Raw genomic sequence first — 27,919 nt, 5'->3', positions numbered from 1 at the left:
CATTTGGGATAAATTCTGCCAGTGAAGTCTTCCAGAGTGCAATGGAATAAATTTTTTTCTGGGTGTGCTATTATAGTAGATGATATTCTAGTAGGAGGTAATTGTGAAGCTGAGCAATGCAAAAACCTCAAGAAAGTTCTGGAAAGATCACGTGAAGTGAATCCTCAGAAGTGCAAGTTCAGGCTACGAGAAGTTACTTATGTTCATCACTTGTTTACCAGTTCAGACTTATGACCAGATCCTTCAAAGCAAACAGCAATTTTTGAGATGCCAGCTCCAGACAATGTTCAAGCCCTACATGTTTTCTTGGCATGGTTAACTACCTAGACAAGTTCATTCCAGACTTGAGCCAACATTCAGCACTGCTCAGAGAGCTGACACACAGAGATGTATCCTGGTCATGGTCAGAACAACACTAGAGAGCAATTGATGCCCTGAAACAGAGAATTGCCACTCCACCAACATTCAGATACTATATTGTTCACAAATCAGTTACTCTTTCTTGTGATGCTTCAAAGTTTTGTCTTGGTGCAGTCATTCTTCAAGAGGGTAGACCAGTAGCCTATGCATCCAGAACTCTAACTCAAACTGAAATGCAGTATGCGCAGATAGAGAAAGAACTCCTGGCAATTGTGTTTGCGTGTTCAAAGTTCCATGATTATATTTATGGTAAAACTATCCAGGTAGAAACAGATCACCAACCTCTAGTCAGTATTTTGAGAAAGCTTATGCATACAGCTCCTGCCAGATTGCAATGCATGTTGCTCAAATTACAGAAGTATAATTTCAATCTTGCTTACAAGAAAGGCAAACTTCTTTAACTTGCTAATACTTTATCTAGCTCACCCAGAAATACCACTGAACAGCATAAAAATGAGAAACTTGATTTTGAAGTCATGGAAGTAAGATATTTTTCTTCCACGTCTTGATGAGCTTAGAAGCCATACAGCCTCAGATACAATACTTGAGAAGTTCAACTGCTTTATCAGTCAAGGATGGCCTTCAAAGCAATCTTGTTTACTAGCAGACCTGCAACCATATTTTCCTTACAGGGAGAGATTTTGTTTGACAATGGTATCACCATGAAAGGTCCAAAAGTGATTGTTCCAAAATTCTTACAACAAGAGTATATTACCATTTTGCATCGTGGCCACCCAGGAACTAATTCTATCAAAAGAAGGGTGAGAGGACTAGTATTTTGGCCTTCTATGTCACAGGACATTAAGAGAGTACTTTCATCTTGTTCTGTATGTAATAGTACTAGCCACATCAACAAAAAAAACTTCAGCTAAACTAGATTCCTAAACTACCTTGGTCGACAGTAGCTACATACATTTTTGAATGGAATGGTCAACATTACTTGGTGTTAATAGACTCTTATTCCAATTGGTTCAAGATTGACCTACTTCCTAATCTAGCATCCAGTACTGTCATTACTAACAAGAAGCATTATTTGAAGTCCATGGTAGTCCACACAAAGTTATTATTGACAATTGTACCCAATTTACAAGCCACCAGTTCAAAAGATTTGCTGGTGAGTGGGACTTTACTTGTGTCACAAGTAGCCCTGAGCACCCGTAGTTAAATGGTTTTGCAGAACGTGCAGTTGAAAGTGCGAAACAATTACTAGAGAAGTCAAAATGAGACAATAGTGATGTTTTTTCTTGAATCTCAGAAATGTTCCTCATGATAAACATCTTGGTCCACCTGCACAGAGACTTCTGTCGAGACAAACCCCACACTACCAGTTAGTAGTACATTATTGGTTCCATGTGTCAAGAACAACAGATCAGTGAAAGCCAATCTGTTAAAGAAGCATTTAGCCCAGAAGTCCTATTATGCTAAGACCAGCAATCCATTATGAGAATGGGAGATAGTGAGGATGCAGATGACAAAAGGTTTTTATTGGATTGGTGTTGTGAAAAGTGTATGTCCAGAGATGAAATTGTACATTGTGGAATTGCACGGAGCAGAATTTAGGCAGAATCAGAAACATTTGATCCAGGTGTGCAAGCCTGTAATGTAGTATCACACCTGCGAGAAAGACTCTATCTCAGATTGAGTTATCCAGCGTTCCAGTTCCAGAGGACATTCCAGTAAATATCCCTGTTCCTGAGAAGAATCCCGAAACTTCTGAAGCAAGTTGTTCAGCAATGACCGTCCATGTTGCTAAACCCAATTCTGATTGCTATATCAGTAGATTAGGTCACATTTCAAAGCCATATTCCAGATACATGGCAACTTGGACATAAGAATATGAATGTTGTGTTTATTTCTGATTGTCTATACCATTGCATGCTTCTTTATCAAATATCATTATACTGCGGGCTGCTCGTTAAAGAGGGAGGATGCAGACCAATATGTATGTATACCTTTAAGTAGCTTTCTAGGGGTTTGCACAAGTGTATAAATACTAAGCACGTGTGAGTCTCACTGCCATTTTGTTGTAAGCTGTTGAGATGTAAGCATGTATGTCTGTGTAGTGTGTCAGTTAATCAGTTTACATATATTTTGTACTGCTGCTATCCATCCTGATGTGTTTCTGTGTAGTAAATCATGTAAATGAATTACCTTGCCTGTTCATCTTTAATGGGAAACAAGATGAGCGACAACCCTATTACAATCTTTTTCAGAAAATGTCAAAAGGACAAAACTACAAACATAGTGAAAAATTCTAAAAGCAACCTTAAGGTGTTACTGTTCGATGCTTGTAGCCTAAACAAAAAACTCCACACCCTTCAAGCCCTCCTCACTCTAGAGAATATAGATATGTGTGCCATGACTGAGACTTGGTTTAAAATCATAGAAAGTATTCCAGTAGTGCAAGGCTACAGTGTCTTACACACATTTAGACCAAAAACAGATTGTAGCCAAAGGTGGAGGTATCTTGATCTACATTAGCAACAGGCATACCTCAAGGTTGGTTAAACAGAATGATACCATTGAGCTCATCCATGTACATGTCACCATAGATAAAGTCCCTCACTATATCATGGCTACAGGTAATCTTCTATGCCCCTAGAGTCTCACAACTCTTACCTAAAACTACTAGAGTTGCTCACTGTCCAACCAAACACCTTATTCATGGGTGACTATAAGTCAGGATTGGTGAGACCAAATCCATCAAGAGACCTGGTACTAGTGGAGTACTCCAGTGCCTGCTTCTGTTTGGCATCTACTTCAAAGAATTCAAGGCTAACATTAAAGGCCTCTATCTCACCAATTTCGCAGATGACTGTAAATTGGGAGCTATTATATATCCCCCCAAGACACCAACATCTTGCAAGTGGGTTTAACACAGACAAATGACTAGTGCCAAAGGCATGGCCTAAAACTCAGTGCCAAAAAATGCATTATTATGCCCTTTTGGAAACTGTCAACCTAAGTTAACTAGTCTATTGATAAAATGGCCCTAAGAGTCAACCTAGTAGTAAAGGATCTGGGAACATATGTAGACAGCAATCTGGCTTTTGACCAACACATAACTAGTATAATAAGGAAATCATTCTATGTCACCCAACTTATAGGTAAGGGTATAGCATGTAGGTCCAAGGAAGTTACAGTACTGCTCAACGTGGCCCTTATCACACCTATCATTGAATACAGTGCCCCCTTTGGCAAGTATCTAATCGGACACTTGCACCATTTGAAACGCCCACAAAGGTTTCTAACCAGGAGAATTCAAGGCATGAATACCCTGTCTAACACTGATCACATAAGAGCTTTTTCCTCTGCATTCAGTCTCCTACAGGCTGCTTAGAGGAGATCTTTGCCTAGCTTACAGGATTTCCTCAGACCTAGCCCTGATGGCTCTGTTGCACATGTGCAAAATAAACAACTCCAGAAACATTAGATCTAATGATCTGAACTTCGCTTGTGACATAAACAGGATATGCTGATGAGACAGATATATGCACCAAAGGATCCCCACACTGTGGAATAGGCCCACCTTTCATGTAAAACAGTGCTCATCACTGACCCTATTCAAATGAGACCTTGTCAGTTGGGTGGGAAGTCATATATTTACCCCCAGTTTGGACCCCATGTCTCTTATGGACAGATGCTGTCAATAAGAAAAGTATTATCCTAACACCATCCCCTACAAATCATTAGTTCCCTCCATACTAACATGCACCCCCCCTCCATAGAAGCCCATGGTACTCAGGACCCAAATATTTTGCGGTACACACATAGGCTTGTAAGGGCCCTAGATGTCATTAGCCTAGTAACAACCTATGATAAAGTGTACATTAGCAACAATATGCACTCCTAAGTGCATCACCCCAGTGACATGTTTGGCTCATGCTGCTCTTACCATGAGCTTTTACTATTTCAATAGTTCATAGATTCATAGGAGGTTACTAGGCTAACGGCCTTAGAGCCCTTACAAGTCTAGCCATGGTTAATCCAAGTTGTCTCAATTGTCCTTGGTTAGTTGAGCAGCATTCAAACAGAGATTCTATTTCACATGAATTGGGAGTTTATTCCAGATGAGTCGTAGTCTCTGTGAGATGTACCTGTTTCTTGAGAATGTTCAGTTCATGTCACAGGCTAGGGTAAGATGACTAGAGTGAGTGACTCTTGTGCCACTGCCACCAAAACCACTGCCACCACATTATTTTTTGTAAGCCTTATAGAAAATGAGTGGAAGGCATTCCCAGGCAATACAGTTTTCTAGTAGTAGTCAGAATTTCAGGCATATAGTACACAGTTTAAAACATATGAAATTTATTTGCAAGGCAAATAAAAGGTCAGTTTAGGGCTGTGCACCTGTTTATACTTGGTGATTAAAGCATTACAGACAGAAGGAAGGCTTTAATCGTAAGAGGTAAAATGGGTATTTATACCACAGCACATCGACAAAAAAGCTAACGCTGCAACCAAGGAAACTCAAAAGATCCGTGGAACACAGTCCAAGGCTTAAACCTAAACAAAATGAAAGACTATCTAAAGCTATTATTTTAAAAATAATTCAAACACACCGTTGTTTAATCCTTTCATGATTCATGGTCTTTTGCTTTGAATTTGCTGCATGACTCACAACTGACCTACCGATTACAGCATTGACAGAACCGTCACTTATAACTGTTCAGTGTGAAAACAAAAGGAAAAAACAATTTCTGTCAGGCAAGAATTCAATACTCGCTGTAAGTCAGCACTGTTAGTTTTCCTATCTTCTACTAATGCTAATTATGCTTAAAAAGATATATAGCTCTTCTGTTTCCTAGCTCTTGGCCAGGAGAGCCCATGCAAGGAAATAAAGTAATGAACAGGAGTGCACTTAACAGACATTATGTACTAAATGGAGATCAAAAATAGAGGAGGAGAAGGGATTTATTTCTCATTCAAGGAAGCTAATAAGATGAAACCTGTTTGCAAACATGTCAAAAATACCACTCCTCTTTTACCTAGGATATACTGCCACAATATGCCATCAGCACTTCAAGTTGATGTGTGTATATTTGTTTAATTACCCCACGCATTATGTGTAAGAGAACTAACTATATATACAATGCTCTGGTATGTACTACTAATAAGTGCATCGTCCAGAGATATGGCTGGGTGAACCAGCCCTGCATCAAAGTCAAGACTGCATCCAGGGATGGGCCTAGTACATCTGTTCATGGCTGGGGTACCATAATATCCCATTCATCAATAAACTTATGACTAGGACTGATGAAGTCCTAGTGACGAAAACGCATATTTGTAGTGTGGATGTAAGAGCGTTTATTCAGTTCTTTGGCGAGTCATCTTTATCTTGGTGCTGATTTTATTGTTTTTTGAGCGAAGTCAGTGGTGTGATTTTTATTACTTGTGGAATAAACTTCCTTGATCACTCAACAGCGTGCCCTGGCACTTTTCTTTGGATTTATATATATATATATATATATATATATATATATATATATATATATATATATGGGTCTACTACTAAACACCGACATGACGATTCCCCGACACAAAACTCACCGACGCCAAATAACCGACATCACACAAACCCGACAACGCAAAACACCGAACATCATTACACCGACACACGGAAAGTAAACAACACACTACACTACATAGCATACACACTAGCCCTGACCCAAACCCTAACCCTAAGGTCCGACACTATCGCACACTTCACCTACCTGCACCCTAACCCTAACTCACTTAACCCACCCCTAGCCCAAGCTCGACACTAACGCACACATCACCTACCTGCACCCTAACCCTAACTCACTTAACCCACCCCTAGCCCAAGCTCCGACACTAACGCACACATCACCTACCTGCACCCTAACCCTAACTCACTTAACCCACCCCTAGCCCAAGCTCCGACACTAACGCACACATCACCTACCTGCACCCTAACCCTAACTCACTTAACCCGTCCCTAAACTACAGTCCCTCACTAACACACACTTACCTTACCCGAACCATACCTCCGACACAAACACACACTCACCTTTCCCACAGCCTAACCCGACATCCCACAATCTCGAGCACTTACCTGACCGCTCCTAACTCCGTCACCATCGACATTCCCTTGTCGGTCTTTCCGCTGTCGGCAAATAACCCTGTCGGTAAACTTACCTGTCGGTCATCTCACGTCGGTGAATATCCTGTCGGGGAATCGTTGTTTCGGTCATTAGTCGTAGACCCATATAAATATATATATATATATATATATATATATATATATATATATATATATATATATATGGGTCTACTTCATATGGACGACAGTTCGTATGGTCGACATTCATATGGTCGACAGTTCATATGGTCAAAACTCATTTGGTCGACAACCAGTATTCAAGGCACTTAACAGGGATTTGCCCCCCTCCCCAAAGTTGTGCGACCCTGGAGTTGATATATATAGTTGGGGTTGTGGACGGGAGAAGCCCTCACCTATATTTGATTAAAATGTTTAGTTTTTGTTGTATTTTCATGTTTTAAATGAATATTAAACAAATATTACTGAGGGACTTCGCCCCCCACAACCCCCATAGTGGGGGGCTGTGCCCCCCCAACTATATATATATATATATATATATATATATATATATATATATATATATATCAACTCCAGGGTCACACTTCTTTGGGGAGGGGGGCAAATCCCTGTTAAGTACCTTGCATACTGGTTGTCAACCAAATGAGTGGCCGACCAAATGAGTTTCAACCATATGAACTGTCGACCATATGAGTTTCGACCATATGAACTGTCGACCATATGAAGTAGACCCATATATATATATATATATATATATATATATATATATATATATATATATAGATATATATATATATATATATATATAGATATATATATATATTTTGTAAAAAATATTGAGCATCAAAGTTACAAGATAATAAAAGAAATTTGACTTTTATATTTCATATCCTTCAGAAAATGCATACTAATGCAAAACCTGTTATTCTGGCAACTTTCTAAATTTATAAGAGCAATATTTAAAATCTGTTCCAGTCAGATTATGGGCTTTTTCACCTCCCCTCCATTATTTTGGGTTTTATCCAGGTTTCCTCCTCTAAGAGGCTGAGATGTATGCCTGCAATGCTACCCCTTATGATAGATTTGTGTTCAGCAGTCTGTAGTACATTCATCTTTGCCTGGTTGATCATGTCTATCATCCTCCATTTGCAGTGCATCTAGATTCTTTGGTGTCTCCCACAGATGTCATGCAGCAAGCAGTGCTATGTCTGCTCTTTCAGCTACTGGTCTGCCCCAGTCCTCTTCAACGGACACAGGCCATTCTGCTTAACTAACTACAACAGGACCTTATTCACGACCTGGTTGAGGTTCTCCAACCTCTGGCTGTCTTTTCTGGTAGATTTCTTAATTACTACAAAATGAATATATCAATACATAATTATTGTACATGCAAAGGACGTTAATATACTGCAGTTTTACCTATTTTACACATAGACATAGACAACCATAAACCGTAACTCACAGCTCTAGATTACAAAATAAAACTTCATGACAGTAAGCATCTGAAATAGTATGACAATGTGTTACTTGATAATATCTCATTGTATGATTCAGGGGCATAGATAGGAAAAGTTATATTATATTCCAGCATCGAAAGTTAAATCCCTTTCCTCTACAAATGTAGCACTGACCCATGCAGACATATGTTGATAACCCATTTTGTGAAGGATGCATTCTTGAAAAAAGCCATGTAACAACATTTATAACCATAAACCGTAGTAATTTTGGCAACATTTTTTTAACATATTTTAACTTGCATCACATTTCAGGACTTATCCTTGTAAAGCACAACAAGATATTTTTACCTTGATCAAATGTGTCAAACTTGAACACTGACCTGTTCTTCCAGTCACAACAGAGTTTTAATTATTACAGCAAATCACTACCGCTAGCAAATCAGACTATTGTTTTATCAGTGTTCGGAAGTGTGAACACAGTACAAAATGTGGAACAGCTACACCTTACCAGACCAATCCAGATATGCATGAATTCAGGAAAGAAAAACATCTTTCAGTGTTTAGCAAGAGCTTTGAGTCCAAAGCCATTCCAAATATGCTACAACAGCCTCTTAAGTGATCTATAATGCTGTGTCTTCATAGAAAATGGTGACATGGCACCAAATTTAACAGAAAATGGTGACATGGCACCACATTTAGCAAATGTTTGCCCAACGGCATACTGTGCAGGTGAATAAAGCTATGTAGCATGAATGTAGTATAAATGTCAACTACCTAATTATGCAAAAGAGCCTTTCTACACAGACTGGGCAGTGGTATCTTTGCATGTCACATACTATCAAGTAACAAAATGTGATTCACTAATGTATTCAGCTGAATTTGTGCTTTTCACCACACTGCTCCTCAGTATATCCCAAATGTGGCCATGGCTGCTTCTGATGCTGTTAGCAAAGGGCTACTGCATGGTGTTTCGAGAGCATGACATGCTGGTACATTCACCGAGATTTTTCAGGTCCACCATTACTTCCTTATGATGGTCACTTTAGAAAGTTTGATGCCTTGGTATGACCTGTCCAAAGATTTGACCAGGTCTACAGGCACCAATATTTCTGTTGAGCAGTGTAGGCATGAGTATAATGACTTAAAGTGGTACCACCCTGAAATAGAGGCTCAGGATGTAAGTACTTTTTAAAGCATTTCTTCTTTTTCTGAACTTTCCTGACTGCTTCATTCTTCACCTGTCCATTTTTCTCTGATGCACATCTTTATCTTAAAAATGACAGAAATGAAGAAACCAGGTGGGATGTCATGGGTATAGCTCTCAACTGTTCCTGATTTGCCTTATTTTTTGTCTTTTCTCTTGTAGCATTTTTGATTTTCTGGTAAGTCACAGAGGATCAGTCAGTAATGCCAGACATTAGTCTTATAGTTCAGAAAACGTATGCTGATGCAAAATCAGTTACTATATTTCAAAAACTGTCCCTGAGTTTGAGCCTTTCCCCATTTATTTGTTGACTTTATCCAATTCTTGTGCAAAGAATTATACAGCTATACCACAAAAGGTAGGGAAAACTTCTCAGCACAGTAGATTGTGTATGCTTGTCATATTAGTGACAGGGTACTGATTTTGCGATTTATGTTACAGTGTGTCAGACATGGGCCTCCACTATAGAGGGTTCAGAAGAAAATGATGATGATTATGATGACTTATGGGCCTTTTCACTACACTCATCTCCTGTTGCAACCAAATCTGAATCAATTACAGGGTATGGGTCTCTCCCAAACAGATGGTAAATCCCCTCATTAAGATATCTATATGCAACAATCTACATTTTCCCAGCCACAGCAGCAGCAGATAGGTGGGACTGATATTGAATGGCATGTCAGTACCAGGCTAAGTCCTGATGAATGTTGTCTGGAGCAGACTGTAAATTCACTTCAGCTGCAAAGCAGATGGTGACCAGGCCTGTACCACTTGCCACACAGGACCAGTGATGCTACTGGATGGGATTGCAGCCCACCACTACCCCATCCTCTGCTTGGTGTGACCCCCTTCTGTTTCATAACCCATACTTTATGGATGACCTAAGCCTCCCATCACCATCTGTCCACCCTATGGGAGCCTCCAGACACTGGACCCTACCCAATTCGGCTTTGTTAAGGGCAGATCTTGCCTCTTAAACCTAGTTGATTTCTTTGAAACAGTTACCAAAGCCATAGATGAGGGCAAGGTAGTCCACACAGCCTACCTGGACCTCGCAAAAGCCTTTGACACAATACCCCACTCGGGCATCATAAATAAGCTTACCAGCTTAAATATCAACCCCTATATCACAAGATGGGTTGCAAACTGTCTCAGAGATAGAACCCACATGGTCCGAATCACAGGTGCCATGTCCGAATCCAAACCAGTTACAAGTGGCATCCCACAGGGTTCAGTTCTGGGACCTCTCTTGTTCAGTATATACTTCTCTGAGGTTCAGGCTAACACGGGGGGATTATGGCTGACAAAGTTCGCAGATGACTGCAAACTGGGGGCCATAATCGAATCTCCAGCTGACACAAGCATCCTCCGAAAGGGTCTCACAGAGATGGATGCTTGGTGCCAGAGCCACGGCCTCAAGCTAAATGCTAAAAAGTGCATAGTCATCCCTTTGGGAAAAACAAGGTGCCCACAAATTACCACATAGGTGGCAATCCATTAAGTATGGAAGAAATAATTAGAGATTTGGGGACCAACGTAGATAGTAATCTCTCCTTTGATAATCACATTGCCAAAGTGGTTAGAAAGACCTTCTATATAGCCCACCTTATCACGAAAGGGTTGGCATCTAGATCAAGAGAGGTCATTGTGCCCCTCTACTCGTCACTCATCAGGCCCATAATTGAATACAATGCCCCTTTTGGGACGTACCTTACCCGACACCTGCAGCAACTGGAGAGACCCCAAAAGTACCTCACCAAGAGGATCATGGGCTACAAACAGATGTCCTATGCAGCTCGACTAAAGAAACTCCAGCTCTACTCAGTTGATTACCGCCTACTCAGAGGTGATCTATGCCTGACGTACAAAGCCATGTCAAACCCAGAATTAATGGACATGCTCCACCTCAAAAAATCCAAGTCCCTTAGAGCTACACGCTCCCGGGACCTAAACCTCAGCACAAAAATAAATAGGACATGCTGGAGGGACAGATTCATTTCCCAGAGGCTCCCCTCACTCTGGAATAGAATCCCAATTCATGTTAGACATAGTCCCTCGCTGACCCTCTTCAAACAAAATTTGGACGCGTGGATGGGAAATCACAAATTCACCCCTGGGATCTCTCCTGTGTCCCTGCTAGACAGAGGCACAGTATACTAATCTTAAAAGGCAACCTTCTGTGACCTACTTTACAGAGGCACAGTGGGCTAATCTAATAGGGAAGCGGAAGCCAAATACACTCTGGCTAGGCTTATAAATGCCCTATGGCAGATAGCCTAGTATCTACCTATCAACCTATGAACCTATGTATGTATGTGTCCATTGCTTTTCAACTCAATATCTTAAATGCAATAACACCCCTGCTTTTCCTGAAACAGTTTATGTTTATCCTTTACTCCCATATTTTCTCACACCATATATTTCTTTTGACCTATACCCCATCATGTCTTTTCTCTTCATATTTAAGAAGAGAACTATATCCTCAAATACAACATACCTGCCTTCCCATCCAACATTGCACACTCCATTGTCTCACTCCTCTGTATTGCCTTCTTTTGATCTTATCTTCATTCCTGTTGCACTGCATATCAATTCTTCAACCCATTTTGCTACTGAGATGTGTTGCCATGTCTTGGCTCATCCTTTCCAAAGATAAGCAATGAATTACATGAAACATTCTATGGCACTTGAGCTGGTCTTTGGAATTCTGCCTTACAGCATGCTGGTGTTCTACTGCACCATGCTGTGTTGTCACCATCTTGTGAAAGCTGCTTCTGACATGCAACCATAGAAGTATGACATTTACAAATTTTGCTCTGCTTTGCTCTGCAACATGTGAGCTGCACACTTGGGTTATAATAGTGCTGCTAGGTATATATAATAACTGAGCAGAGCAACTAGCTCAGAGGTGTAGACCACCTCTACATATATCTTTAAGTGGTCGCTCTTGTACTATTACTGTCTATCACCATTTGCACACAGCAGCAATGCATTAAATCTTTATGAATCTCAGCAATACTCATGTCCACATAAATTCATTTCCACATCCTACAATCCTAATTCTAGCAGGCCCAGCCACATATAGGTGGAGAAGAGTTATAGCAGTCATAGGAGTCATAGGAAGTTCCAGGCTACTTTGTCTTGCAACCATTATGTTTTGCCCACCCTAGACTGCACCCCCCCCCCTCAAGGAGGGCTAGGCCATTCAAACCTCTACTGAATTTATGAATACCCATCCAGTTATTGAGGATCCACTTGACGCAAGGCAGTGTACCACTCTACTTTATCTGTAGGGTGAGAGAGACACAGAGCAATAAATCTGACTCTCCATCTTGTTTTTCTAATCTGTTGAAGTAGACATTGATCCCTTGTTCTGGAATTTATTGGACTGTTTGATTTGTAGGACTGCCATAGCTGACTAAACATTTTATACTTACTTAAAGGGGATATTATTAATATCTTCTTCTTGGAAGGTGCAAACTAAAGTCTGCAAACATTCAAGATGTGCCAGTGTTGTATGCATAAAATAAAACAATGCAGCCATATAAAACTGCTTCCAGTACTTTAAAGGAAAATGGTTTAAATACAGAATTGAAAATATGGTTTAAATGTTGCACACCTGTCACAGATTTAGACAACAGCTGGGGTATTAGAGGTTATGTACATCAAATAAGTATGCATTTAGTGAATGTAATGTATTTGGTTGTTCTGCCCAAATGTTAACTCTTCTAGCACTGCTTGTTAAGATGCACATAAATAATCAGATAAACCCATAAGCATGAGCATGAATTATTTGTCTAGTATACATCACAAAATAGTATCTTAAATGCAAAACTAGAAGCCAGAAATGTTTATATAATATTCTGTTATTCATATGTCATTGTCAATATGAATGTCATCTGGTCTTCCCAAAACTTGAGGAATATGGGAAGATTAAGACATGACAAGCTCACAGTTTTTATAAACAAATGATTCTATTTTGCATTTGGTAAGGAAGAAAAGGGAGATTTTTCATACCTATTCAGAGAAAGTGTTAAGTTTAAAGCGGGTTGATTCTAGTGTTATCACGTAAGAATAGTCGCATAGAAGGGAAAGGGGTGGGTTTAATCTCAGTACATCTGCAAAATTAAGAAGTTATTGCAAAAACTAAAGGTGGACTATGCAGTGGGCCTAACATGATTCACTTAATGTTTAATTTGAGTCTGAGTAAAGAGCTAGTAACACCACCATGTAATCTTTTAAGAAATCATGGTAGGAGAGTAAGGTTCCTGAAGGCTGAAAGAAGGCATCAGAATTTCCCTGCCAAAGAAATAGGAGCAAGTGTGAGGGTGAAGACTTACAAATCTTCTTTTACCTTACATATAATATCTGGAAACTAGTGGAGTACTCTTTAAAAGGCAACACAAATTCATTGCTGAAAATTCATGCTACCAGCCTATAACATAGAGAAATAAAGGTCTAACTATGAGCCTGGTGGCCCAAGCTCTATTAGAATTTTAAGTTTTTGTCAGAGCTGGCAGGTAGGATTGCTGTGCCTATTATAGTGGGAGGGTATGCTCTGATGTCCCTCTGGTGGAGCTCTGACAGAGGCCATAGCTCAGAGAAGAGAAAGCTTGCTGGTGGGAAGGTTTGTGAGTGAAAGTGCAGCCACCCTAGGGGCCCAGGGGCAGGAAACACACTCAGGTAGTTGCCTATATCCCATCCAGTCATATCATGGTGTTAGTACACAGGGGGGAGACTTAGAGTTAGGAAAAAGCACCATCTTCTAGGGATGATGGCACGACTCCTAATAGTTGGCTCTCCTCCAACCTGAGATAAGCTAATCCATAATTTGAGCTCTCAGTCTTGTAAAAAATAATGGGTCAATAGGATTTAGCAGGGAGCAAGGCTTGATGTTGCAGGTGCTAGCAAAAACAAAAAGCCATGTAAGATACATTTAATACAGATTTTTAATTAGAAATCCACGACATTTAGGATAATTAATCAGAATAAAAAGGGGACATGGCCTACTTGCATATCAGCAAGATAGCTGGCATAGTGCAATACAAAAAGAAATTTGACCAAATTAAAAACCTAGCTATGAAGCATAAAATGATACCATGGATACCATTGATTACATAGCAGTAAAAGTTTTCTCAGTCAGGGCCCCTTAAAAATAAATGTAAGGATCTTTGAATCCCATCCACAGAGCAGGGACTGCCTATTTGGACTTCAGCAGTATAGTCCACAGGCCAATCAGAGAGTCCCCAGCACTCTTTTCTTTGTTCCCTGCTGTTTACTATATTTGCAAACAGTTTCAGAATCACAGTCCATAAAATTCCAGCATTATTTTATGCTGAAGATACAGTCATCTGGACTTCAGTTTTACCATAGTCCTATATTATATGTTTGAAAATTACCTCAAGGGAATACATTACTGGTTCAGTCCCTTTGCATTAGCACTAAGTGACAAGAAACTGAAGTAGTGATGTTTGTTACAGATAAATACTTATCCCAGACCCCACAGAACTAGATTGTTCCCTTTCCTTTATGACATACATTGCATTCTGTTTTTGTTTGTCTTTCGGCTTTTCCTGGTTAGGGGTCGCCACAGCGGAACTCTGGTCCGCTAATGATTGGCAATTGTTTTTTATGGTGTCGAGTTTCCATCCTGACGCCCAACCTTCAACGAAGGCACGCCCATTTAATGTATGTTTTTCGAACGCCCACTTGACCGCGGGGGGGACATGTACAGCACCTTAAATATAATTTTCCATTTCATTACATAGCTTAACTTTTCCTCACAACTCATTTCTGTATCTACTATAACAGATCCTGCTAGCTACCAGCAACAGATCTCTGATCTGCTAACACACAAGGAAAGAAATATTATTGCTGAAGATGGACTTCTGCTAACACTAGAATAAAATCTAATTCTTTTGATTAGCTGATCCTACATTAATATCAAAACGCTCCAAACTCTACTAAAAGCCAAATGGCATATGAAAAACTCATCCCACGTTGAACACCACTGAACCTCCCTTACAAAGAGAAGATCTTTACTGATCATACCAAGAGTCAGATTATCTTTCTCCTTACTCATATAAAAAAAATATAGCCTAAATGCTGCCCTTGACTAGGCCCCTTCCCTAAAAATAAATCCTTTATGCATTGTATTCAGTTATCACTCTTTTCGCGTTAAGCTGTTCATTAGTATGCTTCAATAAAGCCTGGTGTTCTAAAGTATGGAACACAGTCCCACTGCACCTCATATCCCTTCCCACTCTTATCAAGTTCAAGTGGAAATAACCATCTGAATCACTCATATTTAGCTACTGGGCTATATACATGTATTTATTTTATATAACCCAATTTAAGTGTGAATTCTAGCTGTCTTATTAGAGGTTTGTTGTTTATTAACTGCAAAACTATGGAATATTTTGTTTCAAACAATCATTGTACTGTCATTATACAGAGCAATTCTTCTTAAATCTGCTGTATTACTTCTGTATAACCTATTAGTTTTGTTTTATAGCATGATCATATCTGGAAATGTGTCCTTTGGCTCCAGTCTACCTTTCTTAATTAAACTGACAAAAATGAAAAAAAAAATCATTGGCTAGACAAATGGGCACTGCTGGTAATAATGCGCTCATTAAAGGATGCCAAGAAATAGATTATTATGAGTTATTTGTTGGGCAATTCATTTTCATTGTCTTTACAAGTGATGAAAAACATAAAGTCAGGAAAGAAAAGTAGGCATTTTATTGATGACAGAAAAAAATAGTAACAAGGCTGGTATGCAAAAAGGAGTGTATGTGATAGAAATGGAGCTAAAAAGACTGCAAAATGGCCCAAAACCTACAATCATAAATTAAATTCAAAATTGCAAAATCATGTGGCTGAGGAGTGATAATCCTAGACAGGTGAACAATAACAATACATGCAAAAAAGGTGACCAGCACAAAGGTAAAGGTGCACCTACAGGTGAGAATACAATGCAGGAAAACATCAGGGAATGTCTGTTAATTACTGAGATGCATGAGAAGCAACTTCTGCATTCAAATACAAGATGATGTTATTTATCTTGACAGGCCCCTAGAAAGGCCCAATCTGAAGAGCCACGTGCAATCTAAAGACTTCCTCTTCAGAGATATAGAAGCTCTCAACGTGCTTCACTACACATGGCTGGGTTACTGTTCCCAAGCATCGTGTGCACAAGATACAACATGCCGAGGAGCAAAACACTGATGGGCGTTTTCCACTGAACATCATCACTGCTGGCACGGTTTCCATGTGTTTGCTAATTTATAAATATGTAAGAACAATTCCTTTGTTCTAAGAGATTTTGCCCTTCACCATGTTTGTACACTCTCAGAGTCAGTATATATAAGCTTAGGGGATGTGGGGATCATGCCTAACACATCAGGGGTACATGGAGGCTTGCCCATTGCCAAAAGTACTTGCAGTTTAATTTTCCACTCGTGTTTCAGGCATTAGTTTTCAGTATTGTGAACCATCAAATCTTAGACATTCAAGATTTAATAATAGAACCCTATCAGTGTGGTGCAAAAAAGATCCATGACCTTCAACAGAAGACTCAAGAAGAGGCAGGCATTTATTTTTTCTTTGCTGGAAAGTGGAAGCTCATTCAGCAAGCAGCATTATTGTTGAAAATAAAGCTTGGGGTCTGTACCAAAATTCTGATAAAACTCCTTTGTTACAAAAAATCTTTTATAAGGTGTGTGTGTGTGTGTGTGTGTGTGTGTGTGTGTGTGTGTATATATATATATATATATATATATATATATATATATATATATATACATATATATATATATATATATATATATATATATATATATATATATATATATATATATATATATATATATATATATATATTTTTTTTTTTTTTTTTTTTTGCTCAGTCTCTACAATGGGATAGTATCTTGATATATTGCCATGAGCTTTTTCAGGGAATTATACTGGGATACCTACTTATAAATGCTTTTGGATTGTGCTTCTAGCTTTAAAGTTAATAGTGCAACACCATTATGAGTTTTAATAAGAGTATTAAGCCCTGGTCAAGGTTAAGTTATGGGTGTTTTGGTGTTTACTTGTGAGTGCTGGAGATAGACAACAAAGAATATGTGAGTCATCTAACAAAAGCATAAGTGGATAGAAACTGATTAACCTATAAATAACAGTTGCATGCGAAAGTTTATTATGAAAGTAGATATTCTAGTGATTACTGCTTCAGTAGCCCATAGCTATATGGGTTACATCCTGCTAAAGATATGACAGCCAGATAGCTTTAAACGTTTAAGACCACCTTCCACATACCCATACTGGTATCAGCTTGAGCGAAGCTGAAAAAAAACAATGATTTGGGGCCAAGCCCTATAAGGGGTCAATGCTTGGTAAGTAAAAATCAAAGTCATCACCTTGGCATGAAAAATTACATAAACATAAGGGGATGGAGTTAGGGAGGGAGAGAGCAGCTGCTGTAGCAGGGATTATTTGAACATCTACTGTTCTGGTAAGTTTTGCACAGCTATGCTATACTCACCATGTGATCACTGCTGCAGTAGCATTAGCTATATGGGTAGATTACTATAGCTTATGATGACTGGGAAGAGGAAGAATGAGGGTCCTAGAGCCTATGGAGAATGGCCCTAGTAAAGCATGCTCTAGACTTAGAGAAGGAATCTAATTTATAGTGCTCTGAAAGGTATGTAAAGTGGACAAAGTTGCTGCTTCTAGAATACTTCTTGAATCCTCCCCTTTCCAAAAAGTGACTGATGATGTCAAGGCTGGTACAGCGTCTTCTGACCCTGTCTTGAATTGACTTGTTGTGAAGTGTCTAACCAAAGGAAATATCATGAAGCAACTATTTGGAGAACGTCTGCTTTTACATAGGTTATCCTTTTTTTGTTACGTTCATAAGAAATAAATAAGTGATCAGAGCATCAAAAGATTTTAGTTCTATGAAGATAATATATGACATCCGGAATATGAATAATCCATTCTCCCTCATTGTTAGGCTCTGGAAAAAAGACACAGAGATAGATAACTTGGAATAAAGTAAAATTGGATACCACTGTAGGCATAAAAGCAAGATTAGTTCTCAGGGGAACCCTGTCTTTGTGGAAAATGAGAAAAGGTTGACCCACAATGAGAGCTTGCAACTCAGACACTCTTCTTGTGGACATCAGAGCAATTAACAAACTGTTTTCCATGTAATGAACTTCAAGTCAGCCTGATGGGCTGGTTCAAATGGAACAATTTTTTCTAACACAAAGTTAAGATCTCAAGGAAGAGCCATCTGTTTTCTAGGTGGCTGTGTAGGCAGCACCTCTTTTAAAAATATTGTAGCATAGGAATGCATTGGAAGGGGAGGCTCCATAGGCAGACAGGTTAACATGGCTGACAAATAAATCATGGCAGAGGAGTAAGAAAGGCCAGAGGATAATAACTCATATAAATATTGTATAATCAATGCAATACCAGCCTTAAAATGGTCCTGGTTCTTGTCCTGGCACCAAATAGAAAATCTTTTTCCTTTCAGTAATATATGATTGTCTAGTGTCAGGTTTCTTTGTTTCCATTAATACCTTCTGCATATCCTCAGAAAATAAGTGCCTAAAAGTTTTAGTCTGTAGCATCCATGCAGTTAGTTGAAGTTGTTTCAAAGTGAGTTGTATCAAACAGCCCCTATCTTGTGAGATTAGGTCCAGACTGTGAAAAAGCTTATGGAAATTGCTCTTGTCCGGTTCCAAAAATGCATTTATATATTTATTTATTTATTTATTTATTAACATTTGTTTACTGGGATAGTCCAACTGACTAATGCCCTTTTGCAGTAGAGGCCCAGAGAGAAAAACTAAACTATACAATCATCATGGACATTATTTGCATTATTTCAACACTTACAGTCAGTTTCATTCATGAGCAATGGTTCCATTATTCAGACATCCTTGACATCCGTTACATCGTTTACAAACAGTTTTCATTAAAAATAACAGTTACCTGGGCTGTATGTGAATATTTATTTTTAAGATAAAGAGTTAGAGCAGCTCAAAGAACAGAAGGAATGGAGAAGGCACAAGAAAGATAAAGGAGATGAGATGTTACGTGAGAGTGTAATTGTGATAGTAGTACATTACATTCTGTGGAGCAGAGTTATGGCATGAATATATATAGCTACATTAGTGCCAGTTTATCACAGGGCATAAGATAAATATGCTGAGTGAGATACGTGAGAAATGGCTCCTAAGGGTACTCATAGCAGTGTGGAGAGAAAGGCATATCCCAGATGACTGGAGAATAAGCATTCTAGTGCCAGTGTGCAATAACATAGGGGACATCCACAATTGTGGACAATATAGAGCCTTCAAACTCTTGTCATATTGCATGAAAGCTCTGGAGAGGGTGATTGATAAATAGATACAGAGTAGTAGAATGTAAGATGGGAGATGAGCAGTTCAGATTCAGATCAGGATGCAGCACAACTGACCCAATGTTTGCAGTGAGACAGAAAGTTGAGAAGAAACTAGAGATGAAAAAAGAGTCCTAGACTTGGAGAAAGCATATGGCAAGGTCCCAAGAAAGCTGACTTGGGCAGTAGTGTGATAGTTTGAAGTCCCAGAAACATTGGCAGAATTAGTGCAGGCTATGTACAAGGACTCAATGAATTCAAGTATGGACAGTATTTGGTCTCACAGAGGGGTTGTCAGTGGGAGTGGGTGTGCACCAGGGTTCGGCTCTGAGCCCACTGCTGTTCATACTGGCGATGGACTACATTAGCAAACAGGTTAGTGGGGACAGATTCACAAAGTTGCCATATGCAGATGATGCAGCATAACAGGCAGACTTTGAGCAAGAACTTCAGAAAAGAATAGGTGAATGGAATGCAAAACTGAAGTCACATGGGATGAAACTAAGCACAGATATTACAGTGGCAATGGCAGCAAATTGGGAAAATCAGAAGACATTGAGAAATGTGATAGAAGGGACAATAGTGGCATAGTTTAATAGCTTCAAGTATCTGGGAGGGGTGGTTGAGGAGAAGTTAGAATCAGAAGGGCTGCAGCCAACTGGCATAGAGTCTCAGGTATAGTCTATAACAGAAGAATACCAAAGAAGCTGAAAAGTAAGGTGTACAAGACAGTGGTGAGACCAGTACTACTACATGGTACAGAAAGTTGGACAGTAATGGCAGAGCAGATGAGGAAGCTAGAAGTGATGCAAATGAAGTGCCTGAGAAGGGTGGTAGGATGCACACTGTGGGGCAGATGAAGAAATGAGGATATAAGAGCATAAGGCAAAGTAACTCCAATTGCAGAAAATATCAAAGAGAACAGATTATGGTGGTTCAGATACGTGCAGAAAAGCAGAAGACATTCTGGTAAAGAAGATTTGGGAAAGACAGGAAGAAGCTAAGATGAATCAAGGACATCCAGAAAAGAAGTGGATGGATTGTGTGAGAGAAGGTCTGCGACAGTCAGAGATGAGTGTTCAATAAGGCAGGAGTGTGGCAATGAATCAAGAGAGATGGCAACAGTTGACATGATACCCCAACCTCATGTAGAAAAAAATGGGAAAAGGGTTGGTCCTGATGATGATGATGATTAGTGCCAGTTTATTCAGGGTTGGTGCAGGTTCAGAGCAAAAGAAGGGAAAACCACTGTTGCCTGTGCCAGAAAAAAATTACTACAATGATCTATGGAGATCCCTTCTCATTGGTTCATACATTCATTGTTGTATACTAGGTTAATGACCGCTAGGGCCCTTATAAACCTAGCCATGCAACCCAAATATGATCCACAAATTTGAATTATATAGGTGGTGATTTACTAACTGCCTCTGTCCATCAGAGACATAACAGCCAGACCAAGGGTGGATTTTGATAACTCATCCATTGGTCCAAATTGATCTTAAAAAGGGATAGGGAGGAACTCTACTTCATGTGGATGGGGAGCCTGTTCCATAGAATGAAAATTCTCTGAGAAATATATCTGTCTCTCAATTATGTCATATCTATGTCACAAGCAAAATTTAGCTCTTTCAATCTAGTAGTTCTGGTGGTGTTTGTTTTGCAGATGTGCAAAAGGTTCATCAAAACAGGGTCCAAGGGTGCCCTGTATGCCTAAGATCACCTCTCAGAAGTCTGTATGATACCAAGTAAAGAGACAGGGCTTTTAGGCAATCAGTGTAGGACATTGTGTTTACAGTTGCTGCATGTGTCTGGTCAGGTACATACCAAAGAGGCATTATACTCTATGATGGGTGTGATGAAGGCCAAGAGCAGTGGTAGGATGACTTTTCTGAACCTAGATGCCATGCCATTGCTTATAAAGTCAAGCAAGATAGAAGGATTTTATAGCTACCTTGGACACATGCTGGTCAAAGGCTAGGTTACTCTTTACATGCATTCCCAAATCTCTGACAAGTGAACCAACTTTTAAGGATGTTGATGTAGTTAACCAGAGTGGTAGACTTTTCAAATGATACTATAATGCATTTCATGGTATTGAGTTTTAAGCTATGGCTTTGGCACCAAGCATTTGTTTGTATTAGACGTTCCTGAAGGGTGTTCTCATCTTGGGGGGGGATTCAATGAATGCTCCCAGTTTACAAACATCTGTGAATTTGGTCAGCCAATGGCCTTTAACACTGGCTTTGACATCTGAGAAGTAGATGCTAAAGAGGAGTGGGCTCAGCACAGAGCTCTGGAGGACTGCACTGGAGACCGCCCTCTTTGTGGCTGTGGCATCAGTGATTCTAACCTCCTGAGTCCTATCAGTGAGCCAGCTAGCTATCTAGCATGTTGTAAAGGGGTATAACTAGTTCCATAGTTTATTGACAGTGCCCGGGTGGGGTAGTGTATAAAACGTTTTAGCCAGATCTAGGTAGGCAGTATGCACCGTTTTCCCTCATCCATTGCCTTAGTGACCTTTTCAAAGAAGTCCAGCAGATTCAGTAAATATGACCTTCTTTGACAAAGCCAAACTGGAATGGATCCAGTGTCTGGTCTCCTGTGTCCTTGCTGATAATTTCAATGATATTTCTTTCCATGGCTTTGCAAATACAACCTGTCAGACTAATGCGTCTGTAGTTTATACAACCTGTTGAAGGTCCTTCCTTATGAAGGGTGATGACTGTTGCGGTCCTACAATCACAGGGCACAAAGCCAGTTTCAAGACTATAGTTAAATAATGACTCCAGTGGTCCTGATAAGTCATATTTTAGACTAGTCAGGAGGCACTGATACCTTCCTTTGAATGACATCTCATTCAAAAGTAGATCAGAATGAGCTTTTAGACTAACAAAGATTAGACCTATAGTATTTTATAGTAGTAAGGCAACGATAAAATGAACTTTCATAGCAATGTAAAGTTGGGGAGAGTATAGTACAGTGCATGAGGCCAAACAGACATAACAGTAGAGGATAAAATAGAATATTACTGGCCTAGCTATCATTTTAGAACAGGATGGGATAGAGTAGATAAGGATAGTTTAGGGAGATTAGCCAGATGGAGTGCATGAGTAAAGCCATGAGACCTTCAGGTGTGGTTTTCATAGCAGCTTGTTGGATTTCAGGTTGTTAGCTTGTCTAAGAGAGAAGGGAATCGAATTCCAAACTTTAAACAGACATGACAGGGACAGAGTGTCATATTGTTTCATTTACTTGGATGCAATAAGAATTTGTCAGTAAAGTGAAGATTCCTAGATGGTGAATAAGGATGGGGGACATTTTTTAGTGTTTGGCATCTTTAAGGTTGGAAAATTAGGATGTGAATAGTTTTCAGCTGTGTGAATATTAGTTAATGAGTCAAGTCTAACAAACTGATATATTGTAGTAGCATGCAGTTATGGGATCTATAAGGCATACCAGCTGGACATTTAGCTTTTTTGCTGTAGTATTTTTATAGCATGGTTATTTGGGTAGCTTGCAGGTTGACAAATAAAGGAGTAGCATATAGGAGGTGGGTAACAGTAGAGTAGAGGCAATAATTTTGTCAGTCATGTAGGGTTTAGCTTGATATAGGGTGCCCGTTTTTTAGGTTTTTTTTGCTGATGGATTGCTTTATGAAGTGGTCAAATTTCATGTCATCATCTATGAAGGCACCTAGGAGCTTGGTATGAGTTACACATTAAAATTTAGTTTGGTCAAAAGAAGTAATGGTGAAGAGAGGTTTGTCATTAGACTATTGCTTATATGTGAACAGAATATGTTTGCTCTTTTCAGGGTTTAATAGCAATTGAGAGTTATGAAGACATTTTTCAGCAGAGATGAATAATTCCTGTGTATGGCTTTAAAGTTGTAGGTTTCTTGCAGTACAGATGAGTGTGGAATTACCAGCATACTGAATTTATGGTTTAGCTTGAAGGAGATGTTTTCAATTGTCTCTTGAAACCTTTTTTTCCCCATGCTGGTAATCTCAATTTTTGAGACATTGCATTTACCTGGTTATATGATCACTCATCTTTAAACTGGTACTTGGGGTGGGAATAAAATCCACAGTCTTCTTCTACTCTAGAAGCATACATATCATTATTATTATTATTATTATTATTATTATTATTATTATTATTATTATTATTATTACTATTACTATTACTATTATTGTTTTGTTGGTGCTGTTATTATTATTATTATTATTATTATTATTATTATTATTATTATTACTGTCATTATTATTATTATTATTATTATTATTATTGCCATTATTTATTTTGTTATTATTACTATTATTATTATTATTATTATTACTATTATTGTTATTATTATTATTATTATTATTGCTATTATTTACTATTGCTATTATTATTATTATTGTTATTACTATTATTAGGGACAGATTTGTACAAGCATGGGAAAAACACTACTTTGCAGAAGTAAAATGAAACAGTCACTTCAAGCCTAACCATGAACATGAGTGATCGTTCTGAAAAGGCAGCTTTTAGGGGTAGGAGCAGTTAATATGCAGTTATTAATGAAACATCTGACCCAGTTATTAGTAATGTGAATGTGGGTAGTTTACTTGTATAAGGATCATGAGGGGAAGGCATGGGTCAGATAGCAGGTGTTGTGCAGAGTTCCTTCTGCTTACCAACAGCTCCTCTGAGGCTCATGTGAAGTGCGGATAAAGTGTCCCGATTTACTGGAGAAAACTACATGTAAGCATATGCTTACTCTACTCTGAAAATTAAGTTGAGAGGTCACCTGACAAAGTTCAGTTACTTTTTCAACTTAGTTTTCAAAGGCTAGAGCTGAAATAGGACCAGGAAGTAATTAATGCTTGCAGAAGTCACTCGGGGGTAACAGTATGCAATTACTAGCATCTCATAGCTTGCTCAGATGTAAGCACAGAGGTGCTATGAGATGGTACTCAGGATTAATGAGTTATGCAATCCTCAAGAAGAGTGTTTTCCACATATCTGCCAATTCTTTGAAGGGCTTACTCGTGATGTTTCATTAAACATGATGTGCTAAATTAATATAAGTGCTGTTCATTCATAATAAATCATAACACAATGCTGCACCTGACTGGATTAAAACCAGGTCATGCCAAAAAAAGCAAGCCACCCTGGTGAACCCCTAGTATAAATAGCTCATACAACAAAAGAAGAAACTAACATCCAAGAACAAGAGGGAACTGGCTCAGCAGAGGAAGGAATCCCTCTCTGGCTTAAACAAACAAATAAGAGATCTTTTCAAGTCCTGCAAAGTTAATTATAAAGCAAAAATAGACACCCTACCTAAGGATAATCACAATGCATTCTTTACCTAAGTCCAAAATCTAAAAGGGAATACCTAGCTATGCACTGAACTGGTTGTGGATGGCACCACCCATACTCAACCAGAGGTAATAACCAACCTACTAGCTGACAAGTTTGGAGAAAACTTCACCTCCCTCCCATCCAGTCATCTCCCAAAGTATACCTGCCACCATTCCTCAGCCTATTTTCTCAAGATTGCAGGTCATCACAGTGCTGTCCAAGGGCAAACACATGACATAAATGGGACCAGACAACATCTCTTTTAAACAACTTAAAACATGACCTATCAGACCTACTTGGATGCCAGTTTAACCACAGCCTGAGAAATGGCTATGCTCTGGCAGAATGGAGGTTAGCAACAGTAATCCCTCTGCACAAAAGGGGACCATCAACTGACTCTGAGAATTATAGGCTCATAAGCTTAGCAAGCCCATGGAAAGAATCATTATAGACCTTACTAACAAGGACATAGGTAATCCCCAAACTCTGGACCCAACCTTGTTCTGATTAGTTAAAAGTAGATCATGCCTGTTAAACATGGCTGACTTCTTCAAGAAACTCACCAAGGCCTTGGACGAGGGAAATACAGTGCATACCACCTATCTTGACCTAGCCAAGGCATTTGACACAATCCCCCACACAGATATTATATAGAGAGAGAGAGACTCTCCCAAATGGGAATTAACCCCTGCATTACCAGATGGGTAACCAACTGGCTCATTGACAGGACACATTCTGTCAAAGTAGGTAGCTTTACCTCTAGCAAAAGACCAATTACCAGTGCTGTACCACAGAGTTCTGTGCTGGGTCTCTTACTATTCAGAATTTATTTCTCAGAAGTCCCGAAAAACTTGGACGGCCTATCACTGACCAAGTTCACTGATGATTGCAAATAGGAAGCAATCAGTGAGTCTCCCAGTTATGTTAATATACCATAGATAGGGTTAACACAGACAAGTGATCAGTGCCAAAGCCAAAGATTAAAGATAAATGGAAAAAATGCATTATTATTATTCCATTACATAAAGGGGGTAACTCTATCAATTACTCCAACTACAGACCAATTGCTCTCCTTTCTCCATTAGCAAAACTTATGGAAAAATGTATTCACTGGCAACTTCTACAACATCTCACTCTGCACAACATAATAGCAAACTGTCAACATGGTTTTAGACCTCATCACAGTACTACCACTGCGCTCTTATCTTTTGTAGAAACCATCAATAAGAACTGTAATAACAACCTTCTCTCTTCTGCTCTCTTTATCGACCTCTCCAAAGCATTCGACATGGTCAACCATTCCACCTTAATTAACATACTTGAATCCCCCTCCTTTGACAACCTTGCCACTAAATGGTTTAAATCTTACCTTAGCAACAGACAACAATCAGTTATATGGGGAAATCAACTCTCTTCTCTCCTACCCATAAACATTGGTGTCCCTCAGGGCTCCATTCTTGGGCCACTTCTATTCTCCCTTTTCATTAATGATCTCCACTCTGCTATCCCTCAAGCTACCTGCATCCAATATGCAGACGACTCTACCCTTATCTGCTCTGCTTCTTCTCCTTCTGAACTCTGCTCACTTACTCAAAAGATCTTCAACTCAGTTGAAACATGGTTCTATAAACGTTCCCTCCTACTAAATGCCAAAAAAACTAAACTTCTTCTCCTTACTCCCACCACCCGATCCCCTTCCTTACACTTCACCATTTCCTCTAATAATGCCACGGTTATCACACCCGATCCTACAACAAAACTGTTAGGAATAACCATTGACAATAATCTCTCTTTTGATCAACACATTAATAACACCATTAAATCAGTCAACAGAAAAATAGGATCCTTATATCGAATTAAACCCTTCCTAACTGAATCTGCTAGAGCCAAGATTGCCCACTCCCATCTATTGTCAACACTTCTCTACGCTTCACCTATATTTACCAACCTTAAGAAAGCCAACCTTAATAAACTGGATACATGCTATAATAACATTGCCCGCTTCGCCACTGGCAACCCCTTCAGAACCCGCCACTGTATTAACCTGAAACAACTAGGCTGGCTGGAATTCCAAAACCTTCTGCTCATCCCCCAACTGAACATTGCCCACAAAATACTGCACCAGCCTTCAAACACCCCTATACTCTCAGAACTTTTAATCCCATACAATAATCTTAACTCCCTTCGTTCTTCTAGAAAACTTATGGCTAGATTAACAAAGTCCAATAACTCAGCTGGTGACTCTCTTTTTTCGAGTACAGTAGGAAGGAACTGGAATCTACTACCCAGTGACATAACACTAATCTCATCACTGCCTCTCTTCAAAGAATAAAATAACACTTGAAAAGTCACTGGCTCTGTTCCTGCACTAAACCTGACTAAATTTCTACCCCTTCTCTATCTCATTACTTCCCCCGCATCTCTCTCCCTCTTCCATGGACAACTATCTTTTTTTTAACTTACCTCTTTTCCTCTTCGCTGAAAGTTTGTTTAATCCTTTCTTGTCCTTTCTTTTTTACTTTACTCTCCTCCTCTTACTTTCCTCCCACTTCTCCTCCCTACTCACCTTTCCCTGATTTTTGCTTCTCTTTATTTTAGTTTGTTTATAGGTAATGATATTAGTTCCTATTTGTAAATTGTTTTTGCATGCTAACTTTTCTTTATTGTCTTTACATTTATCCTGTTGTTTTTGTTGTATTTGACTTCATATGTTGTATGTTTTTTTTCTGCATATTCTGTGGAGCTTTTCTCCCCGGGCCTCTACTGAAAATGGAAATATATCCAGCTAGACTAGCCCGGTCAACAAATGTAAAATAAAAAAATAAAAATAAATAAATAAATAAATATTCCCTTTGGGAAAGCTGACATTCCAGCAAATTACATTATAGACAGCACCCCTTAAATGTAGACCCAGTGGTATGTGATCTAGGTATTTAATTTGATAGGAAATTGAACTTTTACCACCACTTATCGACAGTAGTAAGGAAA

This window comes from Protopterus annectens, chromosome 7.part0 (assembly GCF_019279795.1).
Source record: "Protopterus annectens isolate FY-2018-M chromosome 7.part0, PAN1.0, whole genome shotgun sequence".
Taxonomy (NCBI): Eukaryota; Metazoa; Chordata; order Ceratodontiformes; family Protopteridae; genus Protopterus; species Protopterus annectens.
This window is presented reverse-complemented; position numbering follows the sequence as displayed.